The sequence below is a fragment of the Theropithecus gelada genome, chromosome 18 (assembly GCF_003255815.1).
Source record: "Theropithecus gelada isolate Dixy chromosome 18, Tgel_1.0, whole genome shotgun sequence".
Lineage (NCBI taxonomy): Eukaryota > Metazoa > Chordata > Mammalia > Primates > Cercopithecidae > Theropithecus > Theropithecus gelada.
In genome coordinates, this window is record NC_037686.1 from 44,482,004 (window position 1) to 44,506,066 (window position 24,063).

Sequence of the window (24,063 nt, forward strand, 5' to 3'; positions counted from 1 at the left end):
CCAGGCTTATGCATAGGCACAGGTGAGGCGGCCTCTGCTACCTGCTGGGGAAAGGGTGGGGACTGAGAATCGTTCACGTGGAGACTGGATATTGACCTCACTCTGGGGTCAGAACTGGGAGGAAGGTGGGTCTGGCCAGGCCTCTCCCTGCATGTGAAGCAAGCCTACCCATAGTTCTCCCATGAACACTCTGAATACTCCCCGAGCATGAAATGGAAGCTCTGTTTGCTTCCTTGTGGCCCTTCCTCACAATCTTTCTTTTCTGTTTCCTCTCTCGCTCTCCAAGTCCTTTCCCTTCCATGTCTTCTTTGTGAACAAGGTTACACCAATAAGGCAAAAATAAAGATGTTGCTATGTTGCTGTTTCCTCCCTGGCTATGAGCCTGCTGTTCGCCTCAGTTCAGTTATTCCTCACGGCTTCCAGCACCAGCAAGTTCTGCTGAGCAGAAAAGACAGTCAATCAGCTGGTTACTTTGTCTCAAAGACCCAAATAGTAAGTTTGACCATTGTCCTCTGCTTTCATTGACCAAATAAAACCAGGTGATTCAAGTCCAAATGATTGAAAATGACATGTATATGCTGGGCGTGGTGGCTCATGCCTGTAATCCCAGCACTTTGGGAGGCTGAGACAGGCGGATCATTTGAGGCCAGGAGTTTGAAACCAGCCTGGCCACCACGGTGAAACCCCATCTCTACTAAAAATACAAAAATTAGCTGGGTGCAGTGCCGTGTTCCTATAATCCCAGCTATTTGGGTGACTGAGGCAAGAGAATCGCTTGAACCCAGGAGGCAGAGGTTGCAGTGAACCGAGATCACACCACTGCACTCCAGCCTGGGTAACAGAGCAAGACTCCATCTCAAAAAAAAAAGAAAAGAAAAAAAAAAAAGAAAATGACTTGTACAGATACCCTGTTTTTTCCTCCCTTCCCAACTCATGATACACTGCATTATTCATTCAGACTGTGTTATTCATTCCTTATTCCACCAGGAAATACGGCATAAAATAATCTCAGACCATGTATTGGGTGGTCCCTTTACACTAAGTCTCCTTCCCCGTATTCCAGATTCAATTAAGCAGTCAATCCAGAAAGACATGCGGAACTCAGTGATGATGAAGGCAGCACACTAGCCACTGAAAAGATTCAAAAGGGCAGAAAAAGAGCTTATGGACAAGACAAGTGGATACAGTGCAACACATAAATAGATCATAATAAGCAAAGCAGTATAAGGCTAAAGAAGTGACAGATCAGAGGAGAGCAGTCACTGTGGGCTGAAGTATCTCAGAAGGCTCTGGCCTTGAAGATACATAGGAGGGCATTGAAAATAGACAAAAGTTAAAAAAATAATCCTGCTTTACCTTCTGTTACATCATTTAATCCCTACAGCTACCCAGCAGGGGAGGTGGTTCAGAAAAATCTTCCCATTGTCAGGCGGGTTCAGTTCAAGGAAACCAAATGTTTCTTGCCACACACCAGGAAGGGATGTTCAAAGAGGCCAGTTGCTTTCACCGATGTTGTAGAGCATGTCAATGCCAGAATCAGGGCTGGAGCCAGGTTTCCAACCAACTCCATAGTTGGTGCTCTGGCCACTGAATGAGAAAAATGGACAAGGATTTCCAGGCGAGGGCATTCAGGCAGAAAGGCCCAGAGGCACAAGGGAGAGGAGCCAAGAAAAGTGGGCACCCATTCTCATTCTCATAGGACACGTATGCACACACATGCATGTGCACACACACACATGCACACTCCGTTTCCTCAAATTACACTTCTGCCTGAGAGAGTATGAACAAGCAAAGCCTTATGCACACATCAACTACACCAGGATTCAAGAGGACAGCTTTGACCTCTAGGTCCTTGCCCCCCATAGGAATCAAGCTCCAAATTCATTCAGCAGGATTAATATGATGAGAGAAAAGCTTGCATTTGAGGCCGGGCATGGTGGCTCATGCCCATAATTCCAGCACTTTGGGAGACCAAGGTGGGCAAATCACTTGAGGTCAGGAGTTCGAGACCAGCCTGGCCAACACGGCAAAGCCCCATCTCTACTAAGAAATACAAAAATTAACCGAGCATGGTGGTGCCCGTCTGTAATCCCAGCTATGTGGTAGGCTGAGGCAGGAGAATCACTTGAACTTGGGAGGCGGAGGTTGCAGTAGCCGAGATTATGCCGCTGCACTCCAGCCTGGACAACAGAGTGAGACTCAGTCTCATAAATAAATAAATAAGCTTGCATTTGAGTTTGTCTGACTTTATGTCAGAAACTTATAGAGGAAGTAATAGTATAATAACTCTATTCAGCCAAATAAATAAGTGGAGCTTTATCATCCATGCAAAGTTATGTGCATAGTCCCAGAGCTGAGAGTTTTAGCCATACACAAGAGAATTATCACCAGGACAAGGAATTTGTTCTAGGAGCAGTAAACTGTGGGGTGAGTTATTCACTACAGCTCATTGGTCTGGGCCTTCGAAATGGACAAGACTCCACCATCAGGTGACCAGCCTAGATACTGTATCACTGGGAGCTGTTACAAGCCCAGCTGATGTGAACAGAAAAGGAATGAATGGACCTACCAAGGGATACCGGACACTGGCCTCCACTTTGTCTACCCGGGTCGGCCAGTCTCCTTATCGGCATAGTCAGGATAATAAAACTCCAGGTTTATTTGGATCCCGCAGAGGACACTGCCACGTGGAAACAACTGCAGCTGTCATCTTGGACTTTACCCCCCAGTAGACTCAGTGGGGAAAGGGGGGAACATTCTGGGGACCTCTGTAGAGGGGCTTCAGACCTGGATAGATTTCCCAGCAGGGTAAAGTTCAACTTCCTCCAGGATGCTGGGTTTTACAATGTCCTCCCTTCATATTATCTAGAAATCCAGACCCTATCCTCTTTTTTTTTCTGAGTTTTGAAATGAACTCTCACTCTTGCCCAGGCTGGAGTGTAGTGGCATGATCTCGGCTCACTGCAACCTCTGCCTCCCGGGTTCAAGCAATTCTCCCTGTCTCAGCCTCCCGAGTAGCTGGGATTACAGGTGCCCGCCACCACACCCGGCTAATTTTTTTATTTTTAGTAGAAATTGGATTTTTTTGTCATGTTGGCCAGGCTGGTCTTGAACTCCTGACCTCAGGTGATCTGCCCACCTCAGCCTCCCAAAGTGCTAAGATTACAGGCGTGAGCCACTGCATCCAGCCTATTATACAATTTTATAAGTTACAGATAAATTATAACAATGGAAAATAGGCTGGGTGCAGTAGCTCACACCTGTAATCCCAGCATTTTGGGAGGCCAAGGCAGATGGATCAGTTGAGGTCAGGAGTTCAAGACCAGCCTGGCCAACACAGTGAAACCCCATCTCTACTAAAAATACAAAAATTAGCCGGGTGTGGTGGCAGGCACCTGTAATATCTACTACTCAGGAGGCTGAGACACAAGACTTGATTGAAGCCGGGAAGCAGAGGTTACAGTGAGCTGACATCACACCATTTCACTCCAGCTTGAGTGACAGAGCAAGAGTCCATATCACAAGAAAAAAAAAGGAAAATAATTATCATTTAAACACATGCAAACGAACTCCATCCAGTGGAGTGACAATTCTTCCATTTCATCACCACCACCACCACCACCAAGGAAAAGCCTGTTTCAGGTTGGGCGTGGTGGCTCACGCCCCAGCACTTTGGGAAGTCGAGACAGGTGGATCACCTGAGGTCAGGAGTTCAACACCAGCCTGGCCAACGTGGTGAAACCCCATCTCTACTAAAAATACAAAAATTATCCAGGCATAGCGGATTATGACCATGTGCCTGTAATCTCAGTTACTAGGGAGGCTGAGGCAGGAGAATCGCTTGAACCTGGGAGGTGAAGGTTGCCGTGAGCCAAGATTGCACCACTGCACTCCAGCCTGGGCAACAGAGCCAGACTCCGTCTCAAAAAAAAAAAAAAAAAAAAAAAAAGTTTAACCTTCACTTACACCTTTATTTTAATATTCCCAATCTGTTTTTTGGATTGTCCTTTTTTTTTTTTTTTTTTTTGAGACAGCGTGTCCCTCTGTCACTCAGGCTGGAGTGCAGTGGCACAAACTCTGCTCACTGCAACCTCCTCCTCCTCCTGGGTTCAAGCAATTCTTGTGCCTCAGCCTCCTGAGTAGCTGGGACTACAGGCACGTGCCACCACACCTGGCTAATTTGTGTATTTTTAGTAGAGACGGGGCTTCACCACGTTGGCCAGGCTGCTCTCTAACTCTTGACCTCAGGTGATCCACCTGCCTCGGCCTCCCAAAGTGCTGGAATTACAGGCATGAGTCACCGCACCTGGCCTGGATTGTCCTTTGTTTTTGTTTTGTTTTTTCTTTTTCATTGTTTTTTGAGACACAGTCTCACTCTGCGGTGGCACGATCTCGGCTCACTGCAACCTCTGCCTCCCAGGTTCAAGTGATTCTCCTGCTTCAGCCTCCAGAGTAACTGCGATTACAAGTGCATGCCACCATGCCTGGCTAACTTTGTATTTTTAGTAGAGACAGGAGTTCACCATGTTGGCCAGGCTGGTCTTGAACCCCTGACCTCAAGTGATCCACCCACCTTGGCCTCCCAAAGTGCTAGTATTATAGGCATGAGCCACCACACCTAGCCTGGATTGTCCTTTGAATTGGTTTTAACACCTTGCCAGTTTTCTCTTTAATTAGTTAAATATAATCTTTTTTTTTTTTTTTTTTTTTTTTTTTGAGACAGGGTCTCACTCTGGTGCCCAGGCTGGAGTGCAGTGGTGTGATCATGGCTCACTGCAGCCTTGATTTCCAGGCTCAGCAATTCTCTCACCTTGGCCTCCAGAGTAGTTGGAACCACAAGCGTAAGCCACCAAACCTGGCTATTTTATTATTATTATTATTTTTTGTAATGATGGGATCTCACTACGTTGCCCAGGCTAGTCTCCAACTCCTGGGCTTAAGCGAGCCTCCTGCCTTGGCCTCCCAAAGTGCTGGGGTTACAGGCATAAACCACCATGCCCAGCAAAATCTTATCATGTATTAACTTTTCAAAAAAAATCTACTCCCGGCTGGGCGCGGTGGCTAACATCTGTAATCCCAGCGCTTTGGGAGGCCGAGGCAGGTGGATCAGTCAGGAGTTCAAGACCAGCTTGGCCAACATGGTGAAACCCCATCTCTACTAAAAATACAAAAACTAGCCGGGCGTGGTGGCAGGCGCCTATAATCCCAGCTACTCAGGGGGCTGAAGCAAGAGAATCTCTTGAACCCAGGAGGCAGAAGTTGCAGTGAGCCGAGATCATGCCACTGCACTTCAGCCTGGGAGACAGAGTGAGATTCCATCTCAAAAAAAAAAAAAAAAAAAAAAGTCTACTCCTGATAATTTCCACCTATTGGATTTAGTTCTGCACCCTCATCCATGCGGTGGATTCAAGTCCCAGAAGACTGTCAACGTGGATCCCACCCCAGGGTCTTTTCTGTTCCAGGCCAAACGTTCCCAATCTACCTAGCAATACACTAATTACAAGCTGCAAATCAGACAGGCCTGGTTTGGAATCCCTTGTCTACAACTTTATACCTAAGTACCCTTGGCAAGTTACTCGGTATTGCTTATCTCCACTTCCCTCACCTGTGTAAAGGGAATAGAAATGCCCATTCCAGGCTGGGCGTGGTGGCTCATGCCTGTAATCCCAGCACTTCAGGTGGCTGAGGCAGGCAGATCACTTGAGGTCAGGAGTTCAAGACCAACCTGGCTAACATGGAGAAACCCCCTCTCTACCAAAAAATACAAAAACTGGGCTGGGCGCGGTGGCTCATGCCTGTAATCCCAGCACTTGGGGAGACCAAGGTGGGAAGATCATTTGAAGTCAGGAATTTGAGACCAGCCTGGCCAACATGGTGAAACCCCATCTCTACTAAAAAATACAAAAATTAGATCGGGCACAGTGGCTCATGCCTGGATTCCCAGCACTTTGGCAGACTGAGGCGGGTGAATCACGAGGTCAAGAGATCAAGACCATACTGGCCAACGTGGTGAAACCTCGTCTCTACTAAAAATACAAACATTAGCTGGGTGTGGTGGCACATACCTGTAGTCCCAGCTTCTTGGGAGGCTGAGGCAGGAAAATCACTTGAACCCAGGAGGCAGAGGTTGCAGTGAGCCCAGATTGTGCTGCTGTACTCCAGCCTGGTGACTGAGCGAGACTTCGTCTCATAAATAAATAAATAAATAAGCCAGCATGGTGGCGGGCACCTTTAATCCCAGCTACTTGGGACATTGAGGCAGGAGAATCGCTTGAACCCAGGGAGGCAGAGGTTCTAGTGAGCTGAGATCATGCCACTGCACTCCAGCCAGTGCGACAGAGTGAGACTCCATTCCCCCTCCAAAAAAAGAAAAAAAAAAGTATATATACACAAAAAATTGTGGCCAAGGCAAAAGAATCACTTGCACCTGGGAGGCAGCAGTTGCAGAGAGCTGAGATGGCACTGCTGCACTTCAGCCTGGGTGACAGAGTGAAACTCTGTCTTAAAAGAAAAAAAATTGCCCACTCCAGAGACACTATGTCAGACAGACTCCAGGATGGCCCCTGCAGCATTCACCTGCTGGTACTCATTCTCTTGTGCCACCCTGGGGAGCAAGGACAGGGTGCTACATGCATCCTTTGCCCACAAAAATAATGGGGAAAAGCCTCTTCTGACGCTGAACTGGTGCCATCTAGTGGCCCATGGTGTCCCTCAGCCACTCCACCACACAAATGTGTCCTTCAAATGAAGTTTTTGTGAATAGTAGTATTCAGGGCTTCTTTCTGGACTGACCCTTGGCAATATCCAAGACAGGTTTCCCCATAATTTTGGTATCCCTTTTCTGAAATTCTCTCCCATGACAGGCAGGTGTAATGGAAAGAAAGCAAACGGTGTCAGGCTCACCTAGCTCTACGCATAATGCATCCCCAACCACTTACTGGCTGTAGAACCTTGGGCAAACTACCAAACTTCCCTGAGCCCCAAGTTCATCCTCCGTAAAATGTGGGTAGCACAATCCTCCTTACAAAGCTCTTCTGGGGAATATGTGGAAGGAACCATACCCAGTGCTCAGCATACAAGTAGATGCTCGCTAAATAATTAGCTGTATTTTCGTGTCTTCCCCTTTATCATAGTTCCATCCTATCTTCTCTCTGGGCTCCAGAATTACTTTCCATTACCTAAAATATTCATTGACACTAAGAAGTGTGAGACTGAATGTATAACTCTCCCCAGGAACACAAAGGATTCACGCCAGGAGGCCTGGGGTTCCGTCCTGCTCCAGCTCTGCCATTTATCAGGTTAGCTTACCTTTCTTGTAACCAAAAAAAAAAAAAAATGCATTGTAAAGATTATTTGATTTAATGAATGCGAAAGTAACTCACATAAAATAAGCATTCAGGCCGGGAGCTGTGGCTCACACCTGTAATCCCAGCACTTTGGGATTCCAGCACAAGGAGGGCGAATCACTTGAAGTCAGGAGTTCGAAACCAGTCTGGCCAACATGGCAAAACCCTGTTTCTACTAAAAAATATATATATATGTGTATATATATATATACAGACACACGTACACACACACACACACAAAATTAGCCGGGCATGCTGGCGTGCTCTTGTAATTCCAGCTACTTGGGAAGCTGAGGCACTAGAATCACTTGAACCTGGGAGGTGGAGGTTGCAGCAAGCCAATATCTTGCCACTGCACTCCAGCCTGGGAGACAGAGTGAGACTCTGTCTCAAAAAAAAAAGAAAAGCATTCAATAAATATTAATATTCATTCCAGAAATAGATGAATTTTACAAGAGGAAAGATGGAAGGAGGCAACTCTAACAATTAGTCACTGGTGGAATTTTAGACATGAAGTCAGATATCCAGGCACAAATTGTATCTAATTGCATTGCCGACTCTACATAGGCATGTTAATCCCAGTCTCATTGTCCACGTCAAGTTATTTATTTATTTATTTATTTATTTTTTTTTTTGAGGCGGAGTTTCACTCTTGTTGCCCAGGCTGGAGTGCAATGGCACGATCTCGGCTCACCACAACCTCCGCCTCCCAGGCTCAAGCAATTCTCGTGCCTTGGCCTCCCCAGTAGCTGGGATTATAGGCATGTGCCACCACGCCCAGCTAATTTTGTATTTTTAGTAGAGACGGGGTTTCTCCATGTTGGTCAGGCTGGTCTCGAACTCCCGACCTCAGGTGATCCACCCACCTCGGCCTCCCAAAGTGCTGGGATTACAGGCATGAGCCACTGCGCCCAGCCACTTCAAGTTTTTAGAAGAGTATTTGTCACTGGGTATGTAGAACAAATCAACTCTTTAATAATTGTTAGTATAAAGGAGTTAGCACGTTGAAAAGAAATGGGACTAACATGGTGAAGAGGAGGACGAGGGAGCAGCTGACTGCACATATAGACAATGCTCACACAGCTGAACCATCATTTATTGCCAGGGCATAGTGGTTGCTCCTTACTCTGTCCATCATCCAGGGTCCCAGCTGGAAACAGAATTCGCCAAGGGTAGCTCAAGTGAAAAAACCCTAATGAAGGGACTCCCAGTAGAGGCATAGATAGAGATAAGGGAGAAAACAAAGACTGGTCACTTCCCCTTGGATAGAGGAGGAAAGGAGAAGATGGAACTACTAGAGCCCGGTGAGACCTGAAGTCATGGAGGAGGACCACCATTGGGAGCGGGGATCAGAGGGGAAACAACTAGCGTCAGATTCTCCATAGCAAGCAAGAGACAGCCCTGGACTTTGGGGATTTTTGTCTGTAGAATTTTCCCTTGTGTGTATGATTAATTTAACTATTAAAATAAATTTTTAATTAACACATAATAATCGTACATATTTATGGGGTACATAATGATGTTTTGATACACACCATGTATAGTGATCAGACAGATCAAGGTGATTCATATACCCATCATCTCAAGCATTTATCATTTCCTTGTGTTGGGAACATTCAATATCCTCCTTCTAGCTATTTGAAACTATATATTATTGTTAACTATAGTCATCCTACAGTGGTAGAGAACATTAAACCTTATTCCTCTTATCTAGCTGTAATTTTGTATTCTTTAGCAAATCTCTCCCTATCCTTCCCTTTCCCTACCCTTCCAGCTTCTAGTATCCTCTGTTCTACTTTTTACTTCTATGAGATAAACTTTTTTTAGCTTCCACACATAATGTGCAGGGTTTAACCTGCTGTTCTGGCTTTTTTTTTTTTTTTTTTTTTTTTTTTAGATGGAGTTTTGCTCTTGTCACCCAGGCTGGAGTACAATGGTGCAATCTCAGCCCAACATCCCCCTCCTGGGTTCAAGCAATTCTCCTGCCTCAGCCTCCTGAATAGCTGGGACTACAGATGTCCACCACCACAACCAGTTACTTTTTGTATTTTTAGTAGAGATGGGGTTTCAACATGTTGGCCAGGCTGGTCTTGAACTCCTGACCTCAGGTGATCTGCCCGCCTTGGTCTCCCAAAGTGCTGGGATTACAGGCGTGAGCCACCGCACCCAGCATCTGGCTTATTTCACTTAACATAATGTCCTCCAGTTCCATCCATGTTGCCTCAAATGACAGAATTTCATTCATTTTTATGGCTGAATAGTATTCCATTGTGTATTTATATCATAATTTCTTTATGCATTCATCTGTTGTTAAATACCTAGGTTGTTTCCATACCTTGGCTAGTGTGAATATTGCTGCAATAAACATGAGGATGCAGAGGTTTCTTCAATATACTGATTTCCTTTCCTTTGGGTAAATGCCCAGTAGTGGAATTGCTGGATCATATGGTAGTTCTATTTGTAGTTTTTTAAGGACCCTCCATACAGTTCTCCACCGTGGTCATACTAGTTTACATTCCCAGCAGCAGTGCATAAGAATTCTCTTTTCTCTACATACTTGCTAGCATTTGTTAGCTTTTGTCTTTTTGATAATAGCAGTTCTAACTGAAAAGGGATGATACCTCATTGTGGTTTTAATTTGCATTTCCCTGATGATTAGTGATGTTGAGCAATTTTTCATATATGTATTTGCCATATGTACATCTTCTTTTGAGAAATGTCTGTTCAGATCATTTGCCCATTTTTTAAATTGGATTGTTTGGTTTTTTGCTGTTGAGATGTTTGAGTTCCTTGAATGTTCTGGATATTAATTCCCTGTTAGATAGTTTGAAAATACTTTCTTCCATTCTTTAGGTTGTCTTTTCACTGTGTTGAATGTTTTCTTTGCTGTGCAGAAGCTTTTTAGTTTGATATCATCCTATTTGTTTATTTTTGCTTTTTTTGCTTTCGTTGCTTTTGAGCTCTTATTCAAAAAATATTTTCCCAAGCCAATGTCCCAAAGTGTTTGTCCTATGTTTTCTCCTAGTAGTTTTTTGTTCACTTGTTTTTGTTTGTTTGTTTGTTTTGAGATGGAGTTGTGCTCTTTTGCCCAGGCTGGAGTGAAGTGGCAGCTCACTGCAACCTCCGCCCCCCAGGTTCAAGTGATTCACCTGCCTCAGCCTCCCGAGTAGCTGGGATTACAGGCACCCACCAACACACCCGGCTAATTTTTTTTTTTTTTTTTTTTTTGAGACGGAGTCTCACTCTGTCGCCCAGGCTGGAGTGCAGTGGCCAGATCTCAGCTCACTGCAAGCTCCGCCTCCCGACACCCGGCTAATTTTTTGTATTTTTTTGTAGAAATGAGGTTTCACCATGTTGGCCAGGCTGGTCTCAAACTCCTGAACTCAAGTGTGATCCACCCGCCTCAGCCTCCCAAAGTGATAGGATTACAAGCGTGAGCCACTGCACCTGACCTTCTCCTAGTAGTTTTATAGTTTTAAATCTTACATTTAGGTCTTTCATGCATTTTCAGTTGGTTTTTGTATAGCATGAGAGGTGGAGGTCTAGTTTAATTCTTCTGCATAAAAATAACCAGAATCATTTATTGAAGAGATCACCCTTTGCTCAATGAGTATTCTTGGTATCTGTGTCAAAAATCAGTTGGCTATAGTCACATGAATTTACTTCTGGGTTCTCTATTCTGTTCCATTGGTTTATGTGTCTGTTTTTATGTCAGTGCCATGCTGTTACTATAGCTTTGTACTATAAAGTCTTGTAGCATCATGCCTCCAGCTTTGTACTTTTTGCTCAGGATTCCTTTGGCTATACAGTCATTAGTGGTTTGGTACAAATTTTAGGATTGTTTTTCTATTTCTGTGAAGACTGTCATCGGTATTTTGATAGAGGTTTAGTTGAATCTGTAGATTGCTTTGGGTAGTATGGTTATTTTAACAACATCAGTTATTCTGACCTGTGAGCATGGGATGGCTTCCAATTTATTTATTTATATATTTTATTTAATTTATTTATTTATTTATTTTTCTTTTTTGAGGTAGAGTCTTGCTCCATTGCCCAGGCTGGAGTGTAGGGGCACGATCTTGGCTCACTGCAACCTCCGCCTCCCAGGTTCAAGCAATTCTCCTGCCTCAGCCTCCCAAGTAGCTAGGATTAACAGGCATGCGCCACCATGCCCGGCTAATTTTTTTGTATTTTTAGTAGAGATGGTTTCACCACGTTGGCCTGGCTGGTCTCAAACTCCTGACCTCAGGTGATCCACCCCCCTCAGCCTCCCAAAGTGCTGGGATTATAGGCGTGAGCCACCGCGCCAGGTGTCTTCCAATTCGTGTTCTCTTCAATTTCTTTCACTGGTGTTCTCTAGTTTGCCTAGCAGATACTTTCTTACTTCCTTGGTTAAATTTATTCTTAGGGGCTGGGCTTGGTGGTTCACACCTGTAATCCCAGCACTTTGAGAGGCCAAGTTGGGTGGACCACCTGAGGTCAGGAGTTTGAGACCAGCCTGGCCAATACGGTGAAACTCCATCTCTACTAAAAAATACAAAAATTAGGTCGAGCGCAGTGACTCACACCTGTAATCTCAGCACTTTGGGAGGCTGAGGCAGGTGAATCACAAGGTCAAGAGATCAAGACCATCCTGGCCAACATGGTGAAACCCCGTCTCTACTAAAAATACAAAAATTAGCCAGGCATGGTGGCAGGTGCCTGTAATCCCAGCTACTCAGGAGACTGAGGCAGGAGAATCACTTGAACCCAGGAGGCAGAGGTTGCGGTGAACAGAGATTGCAGCACTGCACTCCAGCCTGGGCAACAAGAGCAAAACTCCATCTCAAAAAAAGAAAAAATTATTCTTAGGGTTTGGGGTTTTTTTGGGCGCAGGGGTTGGGGTGTAACTATGGTAAATGGGATTATCTTCTAAACCTTTTTTTTTTTTGAGATGGGAGTCTTGCTATGTTGCCTAAGCTGGTCTGAACCCCTGGGCGCAAGCCATCTGCCTGCCTCAGCCTCCTGAGTAGCTGGGATTACAGACGTACACCATTGTGCCATCTTGAGTTCTTTTCTTGTTTGTGTCTAGAAATGCTACTTGTTTTTGAATATTGATTTCATATCCTGCAACTTTATTAAATTCACTTATTAGTTCTGAGAATTATTGAGTAGAGTCTTTATAGTTTTCTCTTTTTTTGAGACAGAGTCTTGCACTGTTGCCCAGGCTGGAGTGCAGCCGTGTGATCTCAGCTCTCTGCAACCCCCGCCTCCCAGGTTCAAGTGATTTTCCTACCTCAGCCTCCTGAGTAACTGGGATTATAGGCATAAGTCAGCACGCCCAGCTAATTTTTTGTATTTTTAGTAGAGACAGGGTTTCGCCATGTTGGCCAGTCTAGTCTCAAACTCCTGACCTCAAGTGATCCACTGTCCTCAACCTCCCAAAGTGCTGGGATTACAGGCATGAGCCACCTCATCCAGCCTGATTTTTCTATATATAAAATCATGTCGGCCGGGCGCGGTGGAGGTTGCAGTGAGATTGCACCACTGCACTTTAGCCTGGGTGACAGAGCAAGATTCCGTCTGGAAAAAAAAAAAAAGGAGAACAACCTTATTCTTAAGAAATGCACACTAAACTGTTTAGACACAAGGGGATAATGTCTGCAACTTACTCTCAAATGATTCAGATAAAAATAATATGTACATTTAGGTATATATAAGATGTGTGTGTGTGTATATATATATAAATGTATATACATATAGAGAATGAGAAATGTGCCAAAATATTACCAATCGGTGAATCTAAGTAAAGAGAATTCATTGTATTATTCTTGCAACTTTTCACTGAGTTTGAAGTTATTTCAAAATAGAAAGTATTTACAGTTTAACTTTTTTTGTTTTTTTTAGATGGCATCTTGCTCTGTCACCCAGGCTAGAGTGCAGTGGCACAATCTCAGTGGCCTCCCGGGTTCAAGTGATTCTCCTGTCCCAGCCTCTAGAGTAACTGGGATGACAGGCAGCTGCCACCATGCCCGGCTAATTTTTTTTTTTTAATTTTTAGTAGAGACAGGGTTTCACCATCTTGGCCAGGCTGGTCTTGAACTCCTAACCTCATGATCCACCCGCCTCAGCTTCCCAAAGTGCTGGGATTACAGACATGAGCCACCGCAACCGGCCTACAATTTAATTTTTTTAATTTAAAAAAATTAGCTAAGGAAGTATAAAAATAACAGAAATAAGAAAATTAGCATTTTATAAGCCCTAACAGAATGTTTGATTCTGGCTAATATATTAGGTAAATGTTTGGTGGGGTACTGACATTTACCCAGCCAAAGTAGTAACATCACACAGATTATTTTCTAGGCTAGAGGTTTACAAACTATAGCCCACTTGGCAAATCAGGCCTACTACCTGTTTTTGTAAATAAAGTTTTATCACAACACGGACATGCCCATTTGTGAACTCATTGTCTATAGTTGTTCTCACACAACATAGTTGAGATGCATGGTTGCAACAGGGACTGTTTAGCCTACAAAGTCTAAAATACTTACAACCTGGCCTTTTAAGAAAAGATTTGCTGGCCAGGTGTGGTGGCTTAAGCCTGTAATCCTAGCACTTTGGGAGGCCAAAGTGGGCTGATCACTTGAGGTCAGGAGTTCAAGACCAGGCTGGTCAATGTGATGAAATCACATCTTTGACAGGCGCTGTGGCTCACGCCTGTAATCCCAGCACTTTGGGAGGCTGAGGTGCGCGGATCACAAGGTCAGGAGTTCGAGACCAGCCTGGCCAATATGGTGAAACCCCATCTCTACTAAAAATACAAAAATTAGCCGGGCATGGTGGCTCACACCTGTAGTCCCAGCTACTCAGGAGGCTGAGGCAGGAGAATTGCTTGAACCTGGGAGGCAGAGGTTGAAGTGAGCTGAGATCCCGCCACTGCACTCCAGCCTTGGTGACAGAGCGAGACTTAGTCTCAAAAAAAAAAAAAAAGAAACCCCATCTCTACTAAAAATACAAAAATTAGCCGGACGTGGTGGTGGGAGCCTGTAATCCCAGCTACTCAGGAGGCTGAGGTAGGAAAATTGCTTGAATCCAAGAGGCAGAGCTTGTAGTGAGCCCAAATCACGCCACTGCACTCCAGTGTGGGTGAAAGAGCAAGACTCTGTCTCAAAAAAAAGAAAAAAGAAAAGATTTGCTAACCCCTGTCTAGTCTCAAGAAGAGCAGACAGTCATCACCACATCCCAGTTGTCAACCTCAGCATTCCTCAGGATGGTTACCCAGGTATGTCTGCTGGAGGATACAATGTGGAGTAGACAACAGCATCTATAATGTACTCCAGCCAAAAATACCTAATTTGAATCCACCCAGTTAAAAGCTATGATACCACAAAGAAGCAACTAGACAAATCCAGAAGATGGTAAATTATGTAGATTCACTGGCTTGTCATCTTCAACAAGACTATCATGAAAACAGAAACTATGGAAGATTAAAAGAGATTCAAGAGAGCCGGGCATGGCGGCTCATGAGATCTCAGCACTATGGGAGGCCGAGGCAAGAAGATCACTTGAACTCAGGGCTTCAAGACCAGTCTGGGCAACATAGTGATACCTCTTCTCTACAAATAATTTAAAAATTAGCTGGGCATTGTGGCACGTGCCTGTAGTTCCAGCTACTCAGGAGGTTGAAGTGAAAGAGTCGCTTGAGCCCAGGAAATTGAGGCTGCAGTGAACAGTGATTGCACCACTGCACCTCCAGCCTGGGTGACAGAGTGAAACTCCATCTGAAAAAAAAAAAAAAAAAAGAGGCTCAAGAAACAACAACCAGGCCTGGCGTGGTGTCTCATACCTGTAATCCCAGTACTTTGGAAAGCTGAAGGGGGTGGATCACTTGAGGTTGGGAGTTCAAGACCAGCCTGGCCAACATGGAGAAACCCCATCTCTACTAAAAACACAAAAATTAGCCGGGCATGTGGCAGGTACCTGTTATCCCAGGTACTCAGGAGGCTGAGGCAGGAGAATCACTTGAACCCTGGAGGCAGAGGTTGCGGTGAGCTGAGATCGCATCACTACACTCCAGCCTGGGCAACGGCAAGCCCGTCTCAAAAATGAAATAAAAAGAAACAACAACCTGATGTCATGTGGGACCTAGATTGGGTCTTGCTTTGTTTCTGTTTTTTTGATGTGACTGCTTTTGTTTATCTGTTTGTTGAGACAGAGCCTTGCTCTGTTGCCCAGGCTGGAGTGTAGTGACATGATCTCAGCTCACTGCAACCTCTGTCTTCCAGCTTCAAGCAATTCACATGCCTCAGCCTCCAGAGTAGCTGGGACTACAGGTGTGTCCCACCACGCCCTGCTAATTTTTTCTATTTTTACTACAGACAGGGTTTCACCATGTTGGCCAAGCTGGTTTCGAACTCCTGGCCTCAAGTGATCTGCCTGCCTCAGCTTCCCAAAGTGTTGGGATTACAGATGTGAGTCATCGTGCCTGGCGGGTCTTGCTTTGAACAAACCAACTAGAAAGGACATTTGGGGAACAACTGGGATAACTGAAATTGAGGTTAGGTATTAGAAGAAATGAAAATGTATCAACATGGTAAAATTGAGATTAACTGGAAAAAAATCAGATTATGAAATAGTATGTACAGTATAATTTCACCTGGTAAGTATATATGTATATACATACATGAAGTATATATATCACACTATACTAGAAGGATATACATTGAAGGTTAATCTTTTGGAAATATAAGGATTTTATTTTCTTAATCTGCTTATCTGCTATATCTGACTTTCTACAAAACACATATAAATAATTATAAATTTTTGAATAATTTTGAATTTTTACTTGTTATTTATTTATTGAGATAGAGTCACTCTGTCACCCAGGCTGGAGTGCAATGGTACGAACTTGGCTCACTGCAACCTCTGCCTTCCGGGTTCAAGCGATTCTCCTGCCTCAGCCTCCCAAGCACCTGGAATTACAGGCACGTACCACCATGCCCGGCTAATTTTTTTTCTTTTTCTTTTTCTTTTTGAGACAGAGTCTTGCTCTGTCGCCCAGACTGGAGTGCAGTGGTGCGATCTTGGCTCACTGCAACCTCTGCCTCCCAGGTTCAAGCCATTCTCCTGCCTCAGCCTCCCAAGTAGCTGGGACTACAGGCATGTGCCACCACGCCCGGCTAATTTTTTGTATTTTTAGTAGAGAGAGACGGGGTTTCATCGTGTTAGCTAGGACGGTCTTGAGCTCCTGACCTCGTGATCCACCCGCCCAGGCCTCTCAAGGTGCTGCGATTACAGGCATGAGCCACCTTGCCCAGCAACTTTTTCTATTTTTAGTAAAGACAGGGTTTCACCATGTTGGCCGGTCTGATCTTGAACTCCTGGCCTCAAGTGATCTGCCCACCCTGGCCTCCCAAAGTGCTGGGAATACAAGCGTGAGCCACTGTGCCTGGCCAATTTTAAATTTTTAAATAAATAAATTGCTCTGGCTGCTCTAGATGGATTACACAGGCAATCAAGAGTGGAAGCCGGTTGTCTAGTTGATCAGCAATATGCTTTTCAGTGTCTGTTTCCCAAGTCTAGGTGGAAGCCAGATTCTTGCTGGAAATGAGGCTTCTCCTTCATGGGAATCCCACATACATGGCCAAAGAGATCTTATGGCTGGGAGCACAAACTGGGTATGTTAAAGGGCTTGATATTCTCCAGGGTATTTTGTTGTCTAACAAAGCTAGTTAGAGATTTGCACAGGTCCGCAGAGCTGCTCAGCAGGGGGAAGATCTGGAGGAGTGCTATCCAGCAGCCTAAAGGCAAGGCACCAGCCCTCTTTGAAGTTATACAAGGGCCCAGCCAGGAAAATCACAAGCACACACACATACCCAACATCAGTTAATGACAAGATGAGAAAGAAAATGTACTTTTAAATTTGATCTTAAAACAATTCACACCTCTTAAAAATTATGCGGAATAAGCTGGGTGTGGTGGCTTATGCCTGTAATCCCAGCACTTTGGGAGGCAGAGGTAGGTGGATTACAAGGTCAGGAGTTCGAGACCAACCTGGCCAATATGATGAAACCTCGTCTCTACCAAAAATACAAAAATTAGCCAGGCGTGGTGGCACGTGCCTGTAGTCCCAGCTGCTCAGGAAGTTGAGGCAGGAGAATTGCTTGAACCTGGGAGGCAGAGGTTGCAGTGAGCCGAGATGGTGCCACTGCACTCCAGCCTGGGCAACAGAGTGAGACTCTGTCTAAAAAAAGAAAAAATATATATATAATAATAATAAGCAAACTTTGCAGCTTGAGGAATTAAAGTGTCTCACAAACGGAATGAAATCCCTTAGGAAAACCTAGTGAAGAAAAATGTCAGCTATTACCCTAACTCTGGGAGGTAAGGGAGAGATAGCCAGGCCGCAGAGAGGAGCAGCCAGCAGCCCAACGTTTGGAGAGGCGAATAAAAGGACTCCAGCCGCCTGAGAAGGGATTACATTCTCTGATTGTTGCGAAAAGAATTCCCCTTTCCTAGCTAATAAGGCCAATTTCTAAGTGAAGCTCAAAACAGAATTGTATGGGAGGCTCAGAATGAGAAGAACAAAGTAAATCCCTGGCAAGGGATTAAGAGTTTCCTCTCCCCCCACCACCCTACCCTACTGCCTGCTCTCCTGGAGGCCCAGGAGCCAATCCTCTAAAGAGAATTCTACGAGGGGCAGGAAGAAGTGGATGATAATGCTGAAAGACAGAGCATTGAATATTCACTCATCTGAAAATCCCCAAAGACATTCCTTTCTAAGAAGATGGTCAGAGTAATCCATACTGGCCAACTGATTTAATGTGCCACACTGACAAACCCTTTCCTAAGAATTTATAGCCTCAACTAAAAACAGTTGTTTGGACAAACTGTCAAACTCCTGCAGGGCCCACTTGACATCTGTCTTTGTCAGGTCAGTGAGGAGAATGGCTATTACTTTGAAAAGGCTAAGGGTTTCTTGTTTCCTGCTGCTCCCAGGAGATCTGCAGAGTAAGCGAAGTCTCAAAGCCTCGGTGGTTACCATTAGGCAGAACCCAGTAGAAGTCCTCGGGAGAGCCGTGTTTAAATTCAGCACTTGCCCAAGGCTGGCTAATCGCTGGAGGTCAGGAGTTCCAGACCAGCCCGGCCAACATGGCAAAACCTCGTCTCTACTAAAAATACAAAAAATTAGCCGAGCATGGTGGCAGGCACCTGTAATTCTAGCTACTTGGGAGGCTGAGGCAGGAGAATGCTTGAACCCTGGAAGGGGAGGTTGCAGTAAGCCAAGATTACACCACCGCACTCCAGCCTGGGCAGCAAAGCAAGACTCCATCTCAAAAAATTAACGAATTAATTAATTAATTCAGCGCTTGCTATTCCATTCCCACTTTCTTGGCCTTTGCCTGGATTTCTGCTACAGCTATCCTGGTGCTCTGCTTAGAATTCATTCCCGTGTTCCTGGCCTCACCAGTGTACCCAGCCTCAGCACCAGAATAGTCCTCCTCAACACAGCTTTCATTGGGTCCGCCTTGATGCGTTCAGGCAGCAGCGAACGCGGAATGTGATGTGGTGGATCAATCCCTGAGAACAGAGCCAAAGCTGGGGTGAAGAGAGACAGCTGACCAAGAGACAGACTGCCCGGGGCAGGACAGGAGGGCAAGACTAGAACAGAGAGTACAAGATCACCCGGAAACATGGCGGCCTGGGTAAGAAGCCGGGAAGGCATGAAAATATGCAGAACTGGCAGCAAGGACGGTGGCAAAGAGCACAGGATTCAAAGGTATTAATAGAACTAGGCTCACATCCTGGCTCTATCCCTTCTGAACCTCAGTTTTCTTATCTGTAAAATGACACATTAATACCTGCTGCAGTGCACACTGCGATGTGCTTCCCAGACACCTCCCAGGAATGAAGGACTCAGTCTCCCTCTGCTGAGAGTGCTGGGTTAGTCCTCTCTGAGGATTGGCTGAAGAAGACTGCCCCACCCAAGGTCACACCTTCTTCCTGGGGCCGCCCACAGCCAGTGACCGAACAATAGGGGAGGAACAAATGCCCAGCCCTACCCCCAACGTGAGGCAACTGCGGGAATCTTCAGCTACTGAATCCTCCCGGGGTGGGGGAGTAGTGTTGGGGTTACCTCAGTCCCCTCTTCAGTTCGGCTTCCTGACGCTCTCTTCCAGTGTGGAACGCAGGCGCACGGTTTGCTCTCTGAGTCCGCTTCCTGGGCAGCCCAGCTTGCCACAGCCCTCTCATCCAATCATGAGGTTCCGTTAACCTAGTTTTGTTTTGTTTTGTTTTTTGTTTTTTTGTTTATTGTTTATTCTTCATTTGTTTTGAGGCAAGGTCTCACTCTGTTACTTAGGCTGGAGTGCAGTGGCACGATCTCGGCTCACTGCAATCTCCACCTCCTGGGTTCAAGAGATTCTCATGGCTCAACCTCCAGAGAAGCTGGAATTACAGGCATGTGCCACCACTCCAGGCTAATTTTTGTATTTTTTGGTAGAGATAGGGTTTCACCATGTTGGCCATGCTGGTCTGGAACTCCTGACCTCAGATGATCTGCCGGCCTCAGCCTTCCAAAGTGCTGGGATTACAGGCATGAGCCACCAAGCCTGGTCCGTGAACTATTAATAGTAAATGTAAAGCATCCAGCCACAACACGTGGTATAGGCTGAGTATCCCTAACCCGAAAATCCGAAATCCGAAATGTTCCAAAATCCAAAACTTTTTGAGAGCCAACATAACACCGCAAGTGGAAAATTCCATACCTGACTTCACATGACAGGTCACAGTGAAAATGCAGGTGCACAACCCAGTTTGTTTAACATACCCAAGGAACAAAGACCCTCCTAGTGCCCTTCAGCTGCACTAGGTGCAGGCTGGACGCACCAAGGGCAGGTTCCCCTCAATGATGTCCCACGTGGATCCAAGACCTATGTGCATTATTTATTGCAATTTTTTTACTTATTCTCTGCTCTATGGTATAAAAATATTGAAAGATAATCAAATTATTGAAAGAGGGAAAGTTCTTTTTTACACAAGTACAATATAAAAAATGCTAATGGAATAACAGAATTACGAAATCATCATTTTTCAGCACCTGATGACATAATGAATGTAGGCACTGAACTTTAATATCTCCTGAAGCAATCAGATGAAAAGCTGATGAGGAACTTCATAAGGAAGGGGTCACAGCAACAATTCCTGAACTCATTTGCCCATCTTTTTGTTTTTTTGTCTTTGTTTTTAATTTTTGGTTCTGTAAATGGTGTCTGTGTTACCCAGGCTACAGTGAAATGGCACGATCATGGCTCACTGCAGCTTCAGACTCCAAGGCTCAAGCAATCCTCTCACCTTGGCCTCCCAAAGAGCTGTGATTACAGGCATGAGCCACTGTGCCAGGCCAACTGCCCAATGTTAATATCAGTAAAACTGAGACAATCAGATGACATTATGTACACACAAGGCAAAAGGAGAGTCAAAAATAATATAAGTAGTTTATTTGGGCCAAGTTTGAGGATTGCAACCTGGAAGCATAAATTCAAATTGCCTTGAATATATGTTCTGGTTAGCAGCAATTACAAGTGGATTTTTAAAGGAAAAAAGAAGAGGCAGTTTCTAAATTGTTTACCAAGAATTTACAGTAAAATAACACAAGCTAGCTGGGTACGGTGGCTCATGCCTGTAATCCCAGCACTTCGGGAGGCCGAAGCATGCAGATCACGAGGCCAGGATATCGAGACCATCCTGGCTAACACAGTGAAACCCCATCTCTACTAAAAATGCAAAAAATTAGCTGGGCGTGGTGGCATATGCCTGTAGTTTCAGGAACTTGGGAGGCTGAGGCAGGAGAATGGCTTGAACCCGGGAGGTGGAGGTTGCAGTGAGCAGAGATCGCGCCACTTTGTGTGTGTGTGTGTGTGTGTGTGTCCGGCCTGGGTGACAGAGTGAGAATCCACCTCAAAACAAACAAAACATAAGCTATTGATTGGCAATATGTTGTTTTTGTATCACAAATTCCAGGAACATGAGAATAATGGGTAAGGCAGCTAGTCAGGAAACTACAGGAAAGAAAAGAAAGAACAAAATGTCATTAAACAATGGGCCGTGCTGGGATTACAGGTGATTTGTAATCCCAGTACTTTGGGAGGCCGAGGCAGGCGGATTACAAGGTCAGGAGTTCGAGACCAGCCTGGCCAACATGGCAAAACCCCATCTGTACTAAAAATACAAAAAATAGCTGGGCATAGTGGTGAGCACCTGTAATCCCAGCTACTCCGGAGGCTGAGGCAGTAGAATTTCACTTGAACCCAGGAGGCGGAGGTTGCAGTGAGCTGAGATCGTGCCATTGCACTCCAGCTGGGCAACACAGTGAGACTCCATCTCAAAAAAAAAAGAAAAGACATACTGCAACTACAAGCTGAACAGAATTAAGAAAGCCTTGAAGACTACAGAAAGTGCCAACAAGCAGACAGACAAACTGAAGGAGTTTTATGGACAAGCGTTTTGCCGTTTGGAATGCGATGATGAATGCTTAGCAGTATACAGAGATCTCACCTGAAACTCCCAAGATGATTATGATGAGGAAAGGAAAACAAACCTTTCAGCAGTTGTTACTCCCCAAAGCAGATGGGGAAAAGTTCCAGAGAACTTGGGCCTCCAAGAAGGCACACATGAGCTGTGCTACAACACTGCACGTGTGCTGATTGGACAAGGCCAGCTGAACCAGGCCATGAAAATCCTACAAAAAGCTGAAGATCTTTGCCACTGTTCATTATCAGAAGACTCTGATGGGACTGAGGAAGACCCACAGGCAGGACTGGCCATCATTCATTGTCAGATGGCCTATATTCTGCAGCTTCGGGGTCGAACAGAGGCTTTGCAACTTTACAGTCAAATAATAAAACTGAAACCAGGCCGGGCACAGTGGCTCAAGCCTGTAATCCCAGCACTTTGGGAGGCCGAGACGGGCGGATCACAAGGTCAGGAGATCGAGACCATCCTGGCTAACATGGTGAAACCCCGTCTCTACTAAAAAATACAAAAAAAATAGCCGGGCGAAGTGGCGGGTGCCTGTAGTCCCACTACTCGGGAGGCTGAGGCAGGAGAATGGCGTAAACCCGGGAGGCAGAGCTTGCAGTGAGCTGAGATCCGGCCACTGCACTCCAGCCTGGGCGACAGAGCAAGACTCCGTCTCAAAAAAAAAAAAAACAAAAAAAACAAAAAAACTGAAACCAACAGATGTGGGATTACTAGCTGTAATTGCAAATAACATTATTACCATTAACACGGACCAAAACATCTTTGACTCCAAGAAGAAGGTGAAATTAATCAATGCAGAAAGAGTGGAGTTTGAGCTTTCCAAGAAACAACTACAAGCTATAGAATTTAACAATGCTTTACTTGCTATGTACACAAACCAGGCCAATTAATGTCACAAAATATCCACCAGTTTATAGTCCCAAAGTCCCGAGCATCTCCCACCTGTGTTAATCCAAGCTGCCCAGGTTTGCCTGGAAAGCAGCACACAAAAACAATAGAGCTGCTTCAGGAATTTTCAGATCAACATCCAGAAATGCAGCTGAAATGAAGCTGATCATGGCACAGCTGAAAATTTCTCAAGGTAATATTTCTAAGCTTGTGTAATATTGAGAAGCATAGAGGAGTTAGAGCAGAAACCAGGCGTGGTGTCTGTATTCGTGATCATGTATCGCCATGAAGAAGAGATTGATATTGCCATTGAGGTCTTCACACAAACTATTCAGTGGTGTCAAAACCATTGGCCCAAATCTCCTGCTCATTTGTCCTTGATAAAAGAAGCTGCAAACTTCAAACTCAAATATAAACAGAAGAAGGAGGCAATTAGTGACCTAGAATAGCAATAGAAACAAAATCCAAAAGATTTTTACACCCTGGCACAGCTTATTTCTGCTTACTCACTTGTAGATCCAGAGAAAGACAGAGCTCTTTGTGAACACTTGTCATTATCAGAAAGCATGTCTCTAAAAGTAGATGTCAAGGCTCTTGAAAATTCTCCTGGTGCTACATACATTTGGAAGAAGGGTGGAAAAGTTACTGGAGATGGTCAACGAAAGGGGCAAGGGTGGGGAAATTTGAAAAAGAGAAAAAGACGGGAAAATTGCCTAAGAATTATGATGCAAAAGTTACCCCAGATCCAGAAAGATGGCTACCAATGCAAGAACATTCTTATTACGAGGGAAGAAAGAAGGGTAAAAATAAGGATCAGATTGGAAAAGGGACCCAGGGAGCAACTGCAGGAACTTCATCAGAACTGGATGCCAGAAAAACTGTGAGCAGCCCACCCACCTCCCCAAGACCTGGCAGTGTAGCGACACTATCTGCCTCTACAAGTAACATCATACTCCCAAGACACAGAAACCTGCAGGGGCTCCAGCAACAAAAAAGAAACAGCAACAGAAAAAGAAGAAAGGTAGAAAAGGTAGCTGGTGATGAGAATATTCTTGTTGCAGGCTGTTTTTTAAACTAGTCTCAGGAATATAATTTTAAACTAGTCTAGGAATGTAATAAAGGTAACACACCAAGAAGAAGAAGAAAAAAAAAAGAGGCTGCAGTGCGCTATGAATGAACCACCACACTCCAGCCTGGGCAACAGAGAGAGATTCCATCTAAAACAAAAAGTTCATTTAAGTTTTATAGGAAAATCACTGAAGGTTCAAAAGACAAACTATTCAGTCAAAAGGAAATGATCTCACAAGGCTTA

General features: G+C 44.9%; 1 long non-coding RNA gene and 1 pseudogene across 1 annotated transcript; one reads left to right on the top strand and one right to left on the bottom strand.

Moving 5' to 3' along the window:
- Nucleotides 1-16,775: 16,775 nt before the first annotated feature.
- LOC112611271 lies at nucleotides 16,776-19,218 on the bottom strand. Its single transcript, XR_003116625.1, has 2 exons — nucleotides 19,184-19,218; nucleotides 16,776-18,902 (listed from the first exon to the last, which is right to left on the bottom strand). It is a non-coding gene; the product is annotated as an uncharacterized LOC112611271 (long non-coding RNA).
- Nucleotides 19,219-21,357: 2,139 nt separating this feature from the next.
- LOC112611323 lies at nucleotides 21,358-23,751 on the top strand (annotated as a pseudogene).
- Nucleotides 23,752-24,063: the final 312 nt, after the last annotated feature.